The sequence below is a fragment of the Rattus norvegicus genome, chromosome 1 (assembly GCF_021556685.1).
Source record: "Rattus norvegicus strain SHRSP/BbbUtx chromosome 1, alternate assembly SHRSP_T2T, whole genome shotgun sequence".
In the NCBI taxonomy this organism is placed as follows: Eukaryota; Metazoa; Chordata; class Mammalia; order Rodentia; family Muridae; genus Rattus; species Rattus norvegicus.
Genome location: NC_141534.1, coordinates 46322541 through 46338388, shown reverse-complemented (window position 1 = coordinate 46338388; position 15848 = coordinate 46322541). Strand labels below are relative to the sequence as shown.

Here is a 15848-nt window from a genome sequence, read left to right as displayed (position 1 = left end):
TGGACAACAAAACTGATTGCTAAACAAGAAAATGTAATTTGGATTATAAAACTCTTGCTTTATAAAAACTCCTGAGGATAGAAAACTGGCCCAGTAATTAAGAGTTCACCGTGCTCTTTCAGAACATTTGAATTTGGTTCCCAGAACCCACTTTTAGTGCCTCTAACTACAGACTCAGGGAATCTGATCCCCTCTTCTGGGCTCTGTGGCACATGTGCTTATGTGTACACACACACACACACACACACACACACACACACAAAGCACACGCGTGCACACGCACACATAATTTTTAAAATATTTTTTTAATTTAAAACATTCCTTAAACAGCGAGCATTTATTCTTTGCCTTTCATATATGGTTCCTTATTCCTGTTTATATTATTTTAACTACATGCAATTTTGTGTATTATATTTCACATGTAGCTATATATAAATATAATATTCCTTTTACGTTACATGGGGAATAATATTTATCACTATAATGAAATAATATATTAATTATATAAGTATATTTCCCTTATATTACATATATTTGTCCTGTATATTTTATGCATGTTAAAACGTACTCTCTTAATGTCCAATCAATGACTGTCCCTACTTAAGACCCATCCCCTGGGCAAGCACCAGTCCCTGACATTATTTAATGATACTCTGTTATGCTTGTAGACGGGAGCCTAGCCTGGCTGTCCTCTGAAAGGACAGATTCAGCAGCTGAATCAGAGAGATGCAGACACCCACATCCAGACAGTGGATGGAGCTCAGGGACTCTTATGGAAGAGCTGGGGGAAGGATTGGGGTCCTGAAGTGGAAAGAAACTCCACAGGAAGACGAACAGAGTCAACTAACCTAGGCCCATGGGACTGAGTCACCAACCGAAGTGAGCACAGGATGGACCTAGGCTCCCAGGCTGGACCTAGGCTCCCTGCACAGATGTAGCAGAACAACTTGGTCTTTATGCGGCTCCTGAACAACAGGTCCTTGAACCTGTTGCCTGCTGTGGATCCTGTTCCCCTAACTGAGCTGCTTTGTCAGGCCTCAGTGGGGATGGGGACTACACCCTCTCAGAGGAGAAGGGAAAGGAGGGATGGAGGAGGGACCCTGTGAGGAGGACCAGAAGGGGGGCAGTGATCAGTAAAGTGAATAAATAAATTAATGGGGAAAAGAAAAAACATTGCCTCTTAGCTTTCATGCTCCATTTTAATCAAATTCTATGGGTGTTTAAGTGCATTAGGAGTACGTTTTCACCCTGACCTACATACAAATCGTTAGCTTTGGACATTTGTGCCTTGCTCATGACATAGTTTTCCACCCTGAAACAATAAGATCTCTCTCTTGTATTTTCAACAAACCGTTTGATGTGTGTGTGTGTGTGTGTGTGTGTGTGTGTGCGCGCGCGCGCGCGCGCGCGTGCGCGCACATGTGTGCTTTTCTTCTTCTTCTTCCAGCATTTAATTTGCACAGATTTGGTTCTGATGTCATGTGAGGTGGGTGTATAATTATATTTTTCCCCACACTAAAAGCCACATTTTACCTTCTGTCTATGATACCACTCATTCATCCAGCCTCATTTACTCTTTGGTACTTAGTGAATTCCATACTTACATCAAATTCAAAGATTGCTTTACAAGAAAAAAATGATATTTTTATAATGCTGGGTCATCCCAGTCATGAAAATATAGTTCTGGATTACTGTATGTCTGCGTTAGTGTTCTCCAACTAATTTTGCAAACTTCCACATGATCATCTCACAATTTTTGGCTAAATTTCAGTGCCATGAATGGGATTTATTAATGAATTTAATTTTAGATAAAGAAATTTTGTCTATTCATGTACAGTAATTTTTAAATAGAAATGTTCCTAAAATCTTCTAGTGGTTAAAATGTTTTGATTGTTAGCTGACTTTTTTGGACTGTGTATGCAGATCACAATTTGCAGTCTGTATTTCATTATACAACTGTACATCACGATTCTGAGTCTTCCTTATTTTCTGGTTAGGTACCTAAAAGCAGGGTTGGATGATTACAGTGGTCACTTTTTCTGATGAAGCAAGGGAAGGGTTTTAAACTTCATCACCACATATAACATTCAATATAGCTTTGGGGGATGTTCTCTAGCTGAGAGACTCAACTTTCTTGTTTTAAAAAAAAAAAGCTATCATTGATGAGTCCTGTAGTCAATGACTTTTCTTACCTATTGAGATGATCACAGAGATTTTGTGATAATTTATTTATGTGAATAACACAAAGAGATTTTTCTCATATTAAAAGAAATTTTTGCGTTTTTCCAGTGAACCCCTAACACATTTTTCTACACAGCCTACACTTAGCTAACATTTTTCTTAATTTTTTTACAAAAGGTCTGTGGTTCTCTTCGCTTACTTTATCTGATTGGTCCTCCTGATTACACCGTGGGGTAGCGTTTGTAAGACAAAGCTTTCTACATTCTCCGCGCACACATATTGTGGGATGATGTCACAGGTGAGGCAGATACAAGATAGGAGGAGGCCTGTCGTTGGATGAAAAGGAAGATGGGCAGGAGAAAAGTTTGAAGGAAGAGGGGACGGGACTGGAAGAGGAGGAGAGAGAGAAGCTGGGTAGACAATATGGCAGCTGACGTTAAGATCCCACGCTGTACCTTTACAGGTTGTTATAAATGTTCTTAAGGGATGGATGTGTACAGGGCTTTGTATGTTTAGGTAGGCAATTATATCTTATCATTTGGATAAAAGATTATTGTGTTGTGTGGTTTTTCTTGTGTAGATTTAAGTGTAAGGGAGTCTGGGCCGCCATGGAGTTGGGATGTGTGTGTCTGGCATGGAAACCTGCCTTGGGAACTAGATGGGTAGAGAGATTGCTGCCAGGCTCAGAGAGAGGCCTTCAGCAGTGTGATATGGGATGGAGCAAAGCGGGCGAGAGGCTTTGCTGACTGAGACTTAAGATATCCAGCAGGTATCATGGGGCACTGTGGTGACAGACCTAGTGGGGATAAAAGATATCATTTTATTTTTTATATTTTTACAACAACAACATACTCCTTTCTTTTTTTTTTTTTTTTGGTTCTTTTTTTTGGAGCTGGGGACCGAACCCAGGGCCTTGCGCTTCCTAGGCAAGCGCTCTACCACTGAGCTAAATCCCCAACCCCAACATACTCCTTTCTTACAAGTTATGCCTCAACTATCTCGTGAGCAGAGGATTTGGAAAGCACAGAACAGTCTTGGCTATGAATTCCTTTCTTTATTAGGAATTCTCAGTTCTTCAGTAGGACTCTCCTTATTTCTTCTCATTTGCCTTGAGCACACTACAGCCTGCCCCGTTTTTCTTGAGAATCATATTATTATATCATTGTTTTCAGATTTTTTTTCATAATTTCAAAATATGCATTGACAGCATGCCTTGATGCTTAATATCTACCATTTAGGTCAGTTACTTTAATTTCATCCTTATCGTCTTTCTCTTTTTACTTTTTGACATCATTTCCTGCTTCTATTTATTGACCACCTTCCCCGCACAACTCTGACTACTGTTTATTTCATCATAACTTTTGATTGTGGAACATCTCATAAAGGATGGTATTGTGAGCTCCATGAAACCCTCCCAGTTTCAAATGTAATTAGCCCCAAGCCAATCATTATTTTTAAGTAGAATTGGATATTGTTTACTGCAGCCATATGTATGTACGATGGTATCCATATATATGTACTATGGTATATGTCTCTGAAAGATGAATTATCTTAAAAATAGAATCACATTTACATTGTCATCTCTGAAGATATAAAACTCTTAACCATATGTATTTAGGGCTGAGTTTTCCTTACCATCTCAAAAATGTTTCAAAGCTTGATATTCTGGTCTTTTGTTAAGGTCCATCAATCTATAGTAACTGTCTAAACTTGCCCAAGTTCCTCTTCATCATTCACTGTTCCGCATTTTACTTTGTTGCTTGAGTTGATAGGTGGTCCCTCAGAGAATCACTTAGTACAAGTGTACTATGTAACATAATTAAAAAATAATCCCTTAGGTAAAAATGTTTTGTGTCGTTTTACTGACAATTCTAATTTAAATCCATAATTACAGAATTTCTGCTTAATCTCATTAATTTCATATGCATACCCTTTTCCCAACATATACAACCCCCCCTTTGCCATGACAATACAAATATTCATCTATATCCAATGGTCTCGAAAATCATTGGCTAGATCTACTAGCCTGATCAAATGAAGTGTCTGTATTTTGTTTAGAAAAACATTCCATAATGCTAAGTAGCACAAAAACATATGTACTGTCTAATTGGAGTTTTGTATGTACTGTTAGAAGCCCATGGTGATAAACCACCTATATTTAGCATTTTGATTTCAGGATTGGGTTTAGATGTGAGGAAATATCTTAGCTTTCTTCACTGCTTTGAAGCTCAAGCTTGAACACACCACTCCTAAGAAGAAAATGTCCTCTCAATCAGTTATCAATAGGTTCACCACAGAAACAGCTTATGAGAATGCTAATGGCAGATCAGAAGGCAGGGGGTGCTCTAAAGAGCAGGACACTGGGGATATCTAACTAACCGAGTTCATATTGTCAACCCTTGAACATCCTGTGGAGTTACATGCTACTGTTTACAGCTGTTCAGGGTGACAGTGAAGCGTTCTAGACACTGATCCAGTCAGGCTGGCTGTAGCGTATCCATTGATCTGAACCGAACCTGCTTTCCTTGACAAAGCCTAAAATGCTATCCATAGTTTCTGGTGAACCTGAACCAACAGTTTTATCTGGTGAGATGCTGTTCTCTAGTCTTTCAGGTAGGGGTGACAGTGAATAAATTGTGTAATGCCTTCCTTCCAATGTTTGCACATTTATAAAATGATGTTTTCCTTTCCGCTTCAGCTTTAGGAATATTTTTCTCTATAGTTCTTCTTCTTTAGACTTTCATATCTCCTCATACCCCTGCCTCCAACTGTAAGAGAAATGGGGGCAGGGTAGCAACATAACTTCTTTTCTACAGTTCTGCTCTTATCAGTTACTAGTTGATTATAGTTGAGTATTTTTACTGGATTGCATGCTAGAAAAATTTAAATATAGGTCTGTTTTGTTTGGGGCCTGTCAGGGTTGGAAGTTGAACAGCTGTTGCATTGTAGACTTTTGCCTTTATATTGAAAAATTGAAATCAGGCTTGTCTTGATTTTTCTCCCCTATTAAACTGCCATGTTCAGTATTTTGAGGGGGTGGGGGAAGGGACTGCTTCATAAGTTCTCTGCCTGTTTGTATGTGTGTGTGTGTGTGTGTGTGTGTGTGTGTGTGTGTGTGTTATAAAGACTTTACTCTCGCTGTAAAATAATAAAACAAAAAAGAATCATCACCAAAAACCAAAATTAAAACAAACAAAAATAAACCGTCAAAGCAGAATGATGGCACATAAAGTCCATGTGTATGCACTTTTTAATTTATTCATTTGTAAAAGGATTATCTGATGCCTCGACAGCTTCAAACATTCTAACCGAGGTGTTCGCTTTTAGTATCTTTATGGATCAATGCACTTTCTCATCCCTGCTCTCCTCTGACCACCTTCCCATGCTGGTCCTGCTTGCCATTCATATGGCACTTGTAGTCTATAATGGCTGTCTGATCTCTGATGTGACCAGAAATTACTATTGAGTTAATTTCAAAGTATAAACATACTTATAACTGCTTGTTAGCTATGAATCACCTGTTCCAAATATAGACCCAACTCCTACTCAGTGGCCTCAGGGTGTTTGTAGATAAATGACATTTACAAACATAGCCTGAACCAAGGCAAGTTCACCACCCATATACACTTGGATGTCATATATTTTAGAATTTTTCCATGAACATAACTAGAAATAACCTCTTAGACAAAGTATGCCATGCTTTATACTGATAATTCTAATTAAATCCATAATTACAGAGTTTCTGCTAAGCCTCATTAATCTCACACTTTTATCCTTTCTCCCTACTGAAAACCTTTGTGTTCAATGACAGTAACACAAACACTCCTTTTCTTTATCCTGGAGCATGTGCAACACTTAGAGTAATATAGCCACTAAAAATGTTTTACTTCTTTTTCCCCTACAAAAATACATCCAATGTAAATAAATTACTTGATAAACGAAAAACTCCAGGGGACTGACAAAATGGCACAGCAGGAAAAGCCGCTTGCCACTAAGCCAAATGTGATTGGCTTTGACCCCAGAACTACATGGGAGAAGGAGAAAACTGAATCTAGCAAGTTGTTGTTTGATCTCCACAGTGGTACATACATGGTGGGGGAGGGGGGAGAGAGAGATACAGACAGAGACAGAGAGAGACAGAGACAGAGACAGAGAGAGATACAGACAGACAGAGACAGACAGAGACAGAAAGAGAGAGGGGAGGGGTGGGGAGGGGGAGGGAGAAGTTAAAATAACTGGGATAGGTAACTTCTGTCTGTGTAGTTATTGCTCCACCATTCCTAATAATTAAAGGGGTAATTTGTCAATCCTTCCTTCCTTCCTTCCTTCCTTCCTTTTCTTTCTTTTTCATTATTGATTAAATTTTATCTTATTTTTATTTTACTTACTTTTCTTTCTCTCTTCTTACCTTACCTTTGCATACACAGTATGGCTTTCAGTTTGTTTTTTGTTTTTGTTTTTGTGTGTGTGTGTGAGATTCCTGAGTTTGCAAATGTGTGGGTCTCTGTATCTATATCTATTTCTTGTGCCTGTTCTTGGATTCTTTTCCTTCTGTTTGTCTGCTTTGTTCTATTCCGGTGTATTAGTTTTGTTTTTTCTTATTATATTGCATTTTAATTATTCTTTAGAAGCTTGTTTTTATTTCTAATGAGAAATAGAAATGGGAGTAGATCTGGATGGAGAGAGGTGGAAAGGAGCTGGAAGAAGCAGAGGGAAGAGAACGAGTAATCAGGATATATTATGTGAAAAAATCCTACTTTCAATAACAAAGAAAAAAGAGTGAAGATTCAATCTGAATGTGTAGAAATGAAACCTTTGGAAGATGATTAAATTGTACAAAGTCACTGTGGTGAAGGCCCTGTGGTTGAATCTTTGTAGTTCATATGAAAGGAGAGAGACACAAAGAAATAATGCACACACACTCACACAGGCACGCACACTCATGCAAGTGCACAGGCCTGTGCAGAGGTATGCATGCATGCAGGCACACATACCATGATCCTTGTCTCTCAGCAGATAACTTCGTATACCACATTAAGGCTTCATGTATAATCTTGACCCTGGTGAGCCAAAGCCAGTTTGTTTTCACAAGCCTTACATGGTCTGTAGCACTGTGTTATCAGACCAGAAAACAGACAATGTAGGCAGAAAACCTATTGCCATCTCTTGGATGCCCCTTGTAGGCTGTGGCCCCTAAGGGATTTCATTCCCAATGTCCTACCCACTAGTGCTGCTTTCTATAGCTTCTTCCTTTGGGCAATTGGAATTCTTCATTTCCGTGGACTTAGCTATCTCTTTCTCAATATTTGAATATAATTTTCTTTCCCGAGTATTTTAAGTTGTAGCGAGGCTCCCTGAATCTATTAAGGCCATAATCATGATGAGAGGTTTCAGAAAGTGAATTTCCACAGATGAGTTCATACCACCCAGAACAAAATGAAGTCTGGAAGATTCCCCCATGCAAATATTGTGGTGATTATTGTAAAATTATTAAAGCCATTTTTCCTTCTGGCCACTTCTGGAATGATGACTCTGAGACTAATTACTTATTAATAAATACGTAGCCATAAACTTTGGAGCATTCCCCAAGCAGCCCTTAGCTTTTTTAATCCATTCAGACTACTCTATGTCTTCCAAATGGTTAGTTGACTGTCTTTCAGTCTGGCCTGCTCCTTCCTTCATGACTTTTCTAGAGGCTCTCTCAGCATCTCGCTCCAATCTCTTTCCTGTCTCTCCCTGTGTCTCCTTTTATTCTGTCATTATTTCCCAGAATCCTCTTCTTCCCGCCAGTGTCCCACCTCCTAATTCCTGCCTCAGCTCATTGGCCATCAGCTTTTTTATTGACAGGTGATGTTTATAAGAGATTCTACAAATTACAAACATCTGAACAACTGACTCTATTTGCTATCTAGAAGCTGACTTTATGAAGTTTTTTCTAAACCACTTGGCTCATCCACTTTAATTTCTGGTAACCATTTCAAATGATGCATAATTTCTGTTCTGTCATGTTTTGACCTTGAGCATAACATTTCAGCTTTTATCCACTCAATGACAAAGCTTTATTGAAGTCCAGATCATGTGACTTTATGGGATAAAGAGTGCAAATCTTTCAAGTATATATTCCACAGGTTTGAAAAGCTTCACCTGGGGTTTAGAAATTATGCTTTAGGTATTTTAATTATGGGTATGTGTGAGTTGGTTGGTGTGAATGGGTAAGTGGGTTTATAAGTGGATGTGAGTGTGTGTGTGTGTGTGTGTGTGTGTGTGTATGTGTAAGTAGGTGGGTGAGTAGGTGGATGTGTAAGTGGATATGGTTGGTGTGTATAAGTGTTTGTGGGTGAGTGGGTGTGTAACTGGGTGTATATGGGTGGGTGAGTTATAAGCAGGGGTGGGTTGCAAGTGGGTATAGATGAATTGGTGGGGGTGTGTATATGGGGGTAGATGGATGGGTGTGTGCAAGTGGGTGTGGATGAATAGGTACGTAAGTGGGTGTGAGTAGGTATGTAAGTGAGTGTATGCGTTAGTGGGTGTGGATGGGTATATGAGTGAATGAAGAAGAGTGTGTAAGTGGGTGTGGATGGGTAGGTGTGTAAGTGGGTGTGGATGGGTAAGTGTGTAAGTGGGTGTGTGTATAGGGTAGATGGATGTGTAAGCAAGTGGGATTGATGGGTGGTATATACATGGTGTAGATGGATGGGTGTGCATGGGGGGGATGAGTAGGTTTGTAAGTGGGTGTGGATGGGTAGGTGTATAAGTGGGTGTGTGTATAGGGTATATAGGTGTGTAAGCAGGACTGGGTATGGATTAATGGGTGAGTGTATATACATGGGATAGATGGATGGGTGTTTATAAGTTGGTATGGGTAGGTTTGTAAGTGGGTGTAGGTGGATAGGTAGGTGTATAAGTGGGGGTGGGTGAGTAAGTGGGTGTATAAGTGGGGAAGAGGTCAGCGAGACTATCAGGTTTGCACAGCAAACACTGTTACCCACTGTACCACCCTAACAACCGGGATGAAGGTTTTAGTAACATGGCTTGACCAGTTTATTATTCGGTCATTTGTTCTGAAGGCAAGGAATCTTCTTGCCTTTGTGTTTAAGTTACCTGGCTCCCAAAGTCTAACCCTCATCCCTTTTAAAAGGCATTAATTTTTTAGAGAAGAAAAAGATATATTTTAAAACAATTTTCTCTGTCATATATAAATCTTAGCAAAACTTAGAGAAGATATTTAAAAATTAAGTTCATACCTTAGCAATTATATTCATAGGCTGAGGAGAACAAAGTTTTATAAATGGAAGACTTTTAAATAAATTATAATTAATTAACTATGCAAATATATCAAATAAATTTGGATACATAGTTAGATGACTAATTACAGTTCAGAAAGGTTAGAAATTTTAATACTATTTTTTAGCTTAGTTAATATAATATTATAATTGAGGTTGCTTTGATCATTGGGAATGTCAGAGACAATAATTTTTCAAGCTTGGCTGATTTTGAAATCATATGGTTATGAGTATTAACAGCTTAGTATAAAATGTGGTGCTGTCCTCAAAGTTAAAAGAAATTATTTTTGTCATAATAAGCTATATTAATTTAATTAGTCATGTATAGGGTTATATTTTTCATTTGAAAATGAATGCAGAGTGGTAGCCGTTAGATCTGGTTCTTGAAAGAGAAAAATAAGTCTTTGATATTTCAAATAGTTTCATAAGAAAAACATTTGCACATGTAAATTGTATTATCTCATCGTATACTGTTACATGTCCTGTAATTTACGTTTTCATTAGGTAAGCATCCTCATGGGCTCAGCAATGAATTAGAGACTGCTACTCTTGGAGTTAACTTTTATAGGTTCTTTCCTGGCCGTTATGATGACTTTCTACTGTGTCTGTAACTTTGAGTTCATTCATTTTAACTTACTTTTCACACTGGCCCCCAGTCTTTAGCCATCGTCTTCTGTATCCAGCACCTCCATGTTTCATGTTCTTACAGGGTTTACCACGGTGGTGGTCCAAAAGTGGAGGTCCATGAGTTGTATCTATTTAATAGATTCGTTCCTTGGGCTCACATATCTTACACATATTTTGTTTTTCCCCAAAACTGAACAGTGCACTGATTATATATCAAATTCTAGAACTCTGTCTTTCCTTCAAAAATTAAAAAGTGAGGGGGCTGGAGAGATGGCTCATCAGTTAAGAGCACTGACTGCTCTTCCAGAGGTCCTGAGTTCAATTCCCAGCAACCACATAGTGGTTCTCAACCATCTGTAATGAGGTCTGATGCCCTCTTCTGGTGTGTCTGAGGATGGTGACTGTGTACTCACATACATAAAACAAATAAATAAATCTTTTAAAAAAAATAAAAAGTGAGCATAAAGTTGTTCCACACTCCTAGAGCCAAGCAGGTCATGCCCGACAGATGAGGCCATTGGCAGCAGGTGCCTTGACCTCGTAGACAACTGAAGAACATTTGGAGGTCTAAATCTGTGGTCCCTGAATACAGGTCCAGATACAAATCTAAAGTAAGTTTGTTTGTTTGTTTGTTTGTTTGTTTGTTTGTTTTCCTACAAGACTGTTGTGGGTTATGGTTTCCAAAGATATATCCACTGGGAACATCCGGAGATATACTATTTAAGAAAAGGTACTATGCAGGTACAATGAAGTCATCTCAATGTATGATAATTCTGGATTAATGAAACTTGCAATATTATGAGCATCCCCATTTAAACAGAAGAAGAAGACTCAGAGACAAACAAAGATGTGGGTCATATGAAGGGGCAGGTACAAACAAATGTTATGGCTTGAATTGCAAAAGTCCCTTAAAGGCCAAAAGTCAAAAGTTTAGTCGGGGCTGGGGATTTAGCTCAGTGGTAGAGCGCTTACCTAGGAAGCGCAAGGCCGTGGGTTCGGTCCCCAGCTCCGGAAAAAAAAAAAGAACCAAAAAAAAAAAAAAAGTTTAGTCACTGGCCTGTGACACGTGAGCATGGTGGAAGCTTCAGAAGGTGGATCCTTAAAAGAATGAAGTTAGGTCAGTGAGGCTGGGCTCTTGGAAGGGATAATAGAAGCCTAGTTGATGCTGTGTCTCCTCTCTCTCTCTCTCTCTCTCTCTCTCTCTCTCTCTGTGTGTGTGTGTGTGTGTTTCTGTGTGTGCACCTATCTGTGCATTGTTCTCTCTCACTCCACCTTTCTCAGCAGCAGTGAAGTGAGCAGACTCTCTACCCCATGCTCTCATTGCCATAATTTGCCACCAAAAGCCCAAAGTAGCAGGGTCAAATGACCATACGCTGAAATAAACTTTTCTTCTTTATACATGGATTATATTGGAGTTCCTGTCACGGTGACACAAAACTAGCTAACAAGCAAGAGAACACCAAAGACTGCTGACAACCAGTGAAAGCTCCCAGTGAGACAGGAAAGAGATTCTCCACCAGAGCCCAGAACCAATCCTGCTGAGCCTTTGTGTTGGACTTCAAATCTCCAGAACAGTTTAAAACACAAACAAAAAACTATTTGTTTGAAACTGCCACCTTTGTGGAAACTTCTTGGAGCAACTCAAGACAATTCATAAGAGGCCTCAGTGGCCAGGCCCCGGCTTCCTCTCCAGTGTCCCCTCCCACACTCCCACACTGTCCTTGACTTGACTGCTCCATTCACATCAGTCCCCTGCTGCTCCTGCCCCAGGCTTGGGAGACTTTCACATCTCTTCTTCCTGATTTAATTCAAATGAGTGTTAAATGTTGGACGCTTATCTCTTTTGTGTCTGCTATCCCTGGGGCTACCTGCAGCTCCTTCAGGCCCTTTTCAGTGTAGGTTCAGAAGGGAATCTTACAGAAAAGTTTCCTGTGGTTCTCAACCTTGTTAATGCTGTAACCCTTTGATATGGTTCCTCATGTTGTGGTGACAAGAATTTAATCATCTCTCAACAAAACCAAAAGAAGAGAATCACACACACACACACACACACACACACACACACACACACCACCACCACCACCACCACTACCACCACCACCACCACCACCACCACCACCACCAAAGTAACAGGAACTAACAATCATTGGTCATTAATATCTCTCAACATCAACCGCTTCAACTCACCAATAAAAACACAGGCTTCATACAAGAAATACACCTCAGCAACAAAGGTAGACACTACCTCAGAGTAAAGGACTGGAGAAAGGCTTGGGTATGTTTTTAATTGAACATTTAATTGAAGGGTCCCTTTCCTTTCCTGCATCCAGACCTTCCCCAATATCCTTCCTCAAACCCTTCCCATGGCCCCTCATTCTCAAGTTGATAGTCTCTTTTCTTTGAATATTATTGTTACATACTGTGTGTGTGTGTGTGTAAATATATATGAATACAATCTGCTGAAACAGTTTTGAGTTATACATACACACACATATTTATATCTATATCTACATCTATATCTATATCTATATATAGTCAAAGCTGACCAATCTACTAAGTATTTGACAAACAATAAGAAGACATCCCTGGGGAAGACTAATTATCTTATTTGACTTTCTAAACTGTCCTATGACTTCCATGTTTCATGAAATTACAATAAGTATAAATGAATTAAATTATGCCTAGGAAGCTCTACCTGTGCCTCCCTTCCTGAATGAGTCTAGGGAAAAATGCAAGGGCTGCAACTATGAGCAGTAGGTTTTGTAGCTCCTGAGTTCCAGTGATAATTAAATTGGCTGGGACAGTTGAGACCACCTGGGAAAGAAGGCAGAAATAAGACCAGGTATCAGAAGGGACTGTAACACACTTGAGTGTCCGCATAATTATAGAAATCCAGTGCCCTTGCTGAAGACTCATTTTCTAAAATGCACTGTAACTTGGTCTTGTGCAGTGGCAATACTTCTTCCCCTTGGCCAGAAGAATTGTTAAAATCTTTAAAAGAAAAGTATAAATAAAATTTAGATTTAAATTGTCTATCAGAAGAAGGCATTTCTTCTGATCAATTGTCCTACAAAATCTTATTCCTCCCTTGGGAAAATTCACATTTTAGATAGAACTTTTCAAAATTTGACATTAGACTTACATTCTCTGGGAAGAGCTATGCTGCCAGAGGACAGGAGAGTAGCTGAGGACTGGCCCTGTCTTTCCAGGGCACTGAAACACAGCTCAAGGGCCCTGTGATTCTGAATACATTTTTTTTATTGGCTTAAGTTAATCAGCCAGGCCATCATAAAATCTAGCATGCCAATCAAAGCAGGAGGTAAAAGAGGTGCCATCCAGTACTTGTGAGGCTTCTTTGCATCAATCTTTAAAATAGCTCAGCCAGGCAGAACATCAGGGATGAGCGCAATAGGCACAAAACTCAACCATGACCTTTTCTCACTGTTACAGATCTGAAATACTTGGCACCTAAGAGACCTTCCAAAATATCTCTTCTCCAGGACTTTAGAGAATAGTAGCATCTCTCTGTGCTACGGGTACCTCTCTGGTTGCATCCACTGGACAAGAGATGTGCTCTTTGTCCATTGTATCACCCATGTACACTCTAGATGGCAAAGATATGAAAACAGGTGTTGGGAATAAGACAACGGAAAATCCCAGCGGATGGAATGCTAAGCGGGTGGTGTTGGTCCGTGTCTGCTGTAATCAGCAAGACCACCTTACCTGGTGGCCTTGACTTCACTGCCACTCTACAAACCCTAAGGCTTCCCTCAGTTCTTCCAAATCACAGTTCTGGGAAGTTTTCCTTCAAACTGTGTGCTCTGTATCATTTCTAAAGAAAATGATAACGTATATTTTTCTGTATGCATGTCCTGTGTCACAGGGATGACAATTTTAATGATAGCTGTATGCTTTTTCCTATTAAAAAAAACAATACTTTTATTCTGCCTTCTAATGGTCTTTGTCACCAATATAGAGCCTTTAAAATTTAATAATACAAATACTGAGTCCCATAGAATGATAACAAATTTTCCATGCGATGACAGGAGAAATGAACACATTCATCTTGGAAGACAGGTCCTAGCCAACCTGTTGAGCGACAACCCTCTCCTGTAACACAGGTGCACATTGCTTTCTTCAGCTGATATTTTTATATCTGAGTTTAAAAAATAATAATAATAACCTTTATTTGAATTCCCTGTTGTCTTCTAAAGCCCGATCAAACAGCGCAGTTTGGCAAACTCACTTATAAAGCACTCAGATTAAAAGTAAACTTTCTGACTTGTCTAAATGGATGGTGAAAACAGAATATTTCAATAGATGTTCATTTGCCTTCTTATTTGCTATCAGAAAATTCATGGCTGCTCTGAGAAATACATCTTTGCGGGTGTGTGTGTGTTGGGGGGCTGTGTTACCTCGCTTCTCCCTGTCTACTAAATCAAAGGGACGTAATTCATTGTCGGAGCTGACGGAGCTTCCCCAGTGGCAGCACACTGTGGAGGGAGGCTGGGGGATGAGTGAACACGCAGCAGGAAAGAGCAGCAGGACTGGATGGTTGGAAATGCTCTCCTCATCACAAATATGTGTCTTCAATATTTAGTTGTTGTGGCAGGAAAACGCCAACAAATACATGAACTGTAAACCATCTGGCTTGAAATATGTTCAAATATGAATGTTCATCTTGAAAAATAAAATCTATGGAATTCTGGCATCCACTTTGACTTCTGAAAGATGAACAGCTTGGGTGTGCAAGAGAGGGATTTCTAGACTAGCCTTCTTCAACTTTACATTTTTCTGAACTCGGAAGTCAAAGAATCCACTGCCTGGAAAGGCAGACTTCCCTTCCGTTCTGAAACTTTAATGAAAGACAGTGGCTGCCAGAAACTTCCTGTCACGGTGTCTGTGTGGGGATCTGTACAGAACTGTCTCGTGTGCTAAGAAGCAGAGAGACAAATGCAGCTCTGTATGTATTATTTAACATTACGTGGCGTCTGATGTGTGCTGTACCCGGTAAGATTAAAGACATGAGTCCTGTCCTTAACCGCATTTCTAAGCCAAGCGTTTCAAACAGGGCCACTTAGTTTAGAGCAAGAAATGATAAATTAGTCACTCTGTAGTCTTGTGCTGGGAACTTCGGGAAACCTAATGTCAGGGCTCTCTCAGCAACTTCAAGAATAGTTTTAGAGACACAATTAATAGAAAGAAGAAGCTGATTGCAAATGTAGGAAGAAGAGGAGGGGCACACCAGTGATGTTGAGACGGTCCGAGCTGGCAGAGCACAGGGAGAGCCTGGAGGTCTCGGGTGCAGGATGCCTCAAGTGGAATCTTGGGGTTTTGCACCCACAACTGTCATCTCCACTCCTCCGTCTCAAGAAAGTCAGACCGCACACCCGCACGACACAAATGTAGGATGACCTCAGCACAACTTCCATCCGGGATTGTGACCATGAGATTAAGGAAAGAATGATGACACAGGTGACGGAAGGAGCTTTGAACTTAGAATTCTGAACTGATGAGCCGAGTCACAAGAATTACCGGAAGAGAATTTCACAGTTCCTGAAATAAACACGAAATATTCGCGATTCAGCAAAAGTTGGGATACTGTGATGGACAATGACATTTTATCTGGAAATCTGTTATGCATTGATACATATCCTTTTCATTTTTTCTAGTCCATGTATCCTGCAAAAGTAGGCTTTATCCAATACATGATTTATGTAATACAATTACATAGTTGCCACCATAAATGTTCTTTAA

General features: G+C 39.7%; 1 long non-coding RNA gene across 1 annotated transcript in view; it reads right to left on the bottom strand.

Moving 5' to 3' along the window:
- Nucleotides 1-12343: 12343 nt before the first annotated feature.
- Nucleotides 12344-15848, bottom strand: part of LOC120099111 (uncharacterized) — a 34280-nt gene continuing 30775 nt past the window's right edge. Inside the window, exon 3 of the long non-coding RNA XR_015645259.1 lies at nt 12344-15647. This is a non-coding gene — a long non-coding RNA (uncharacterized LOC120099111). The remainder of the gene's footprint in view (nt 15648-15848) is intronic.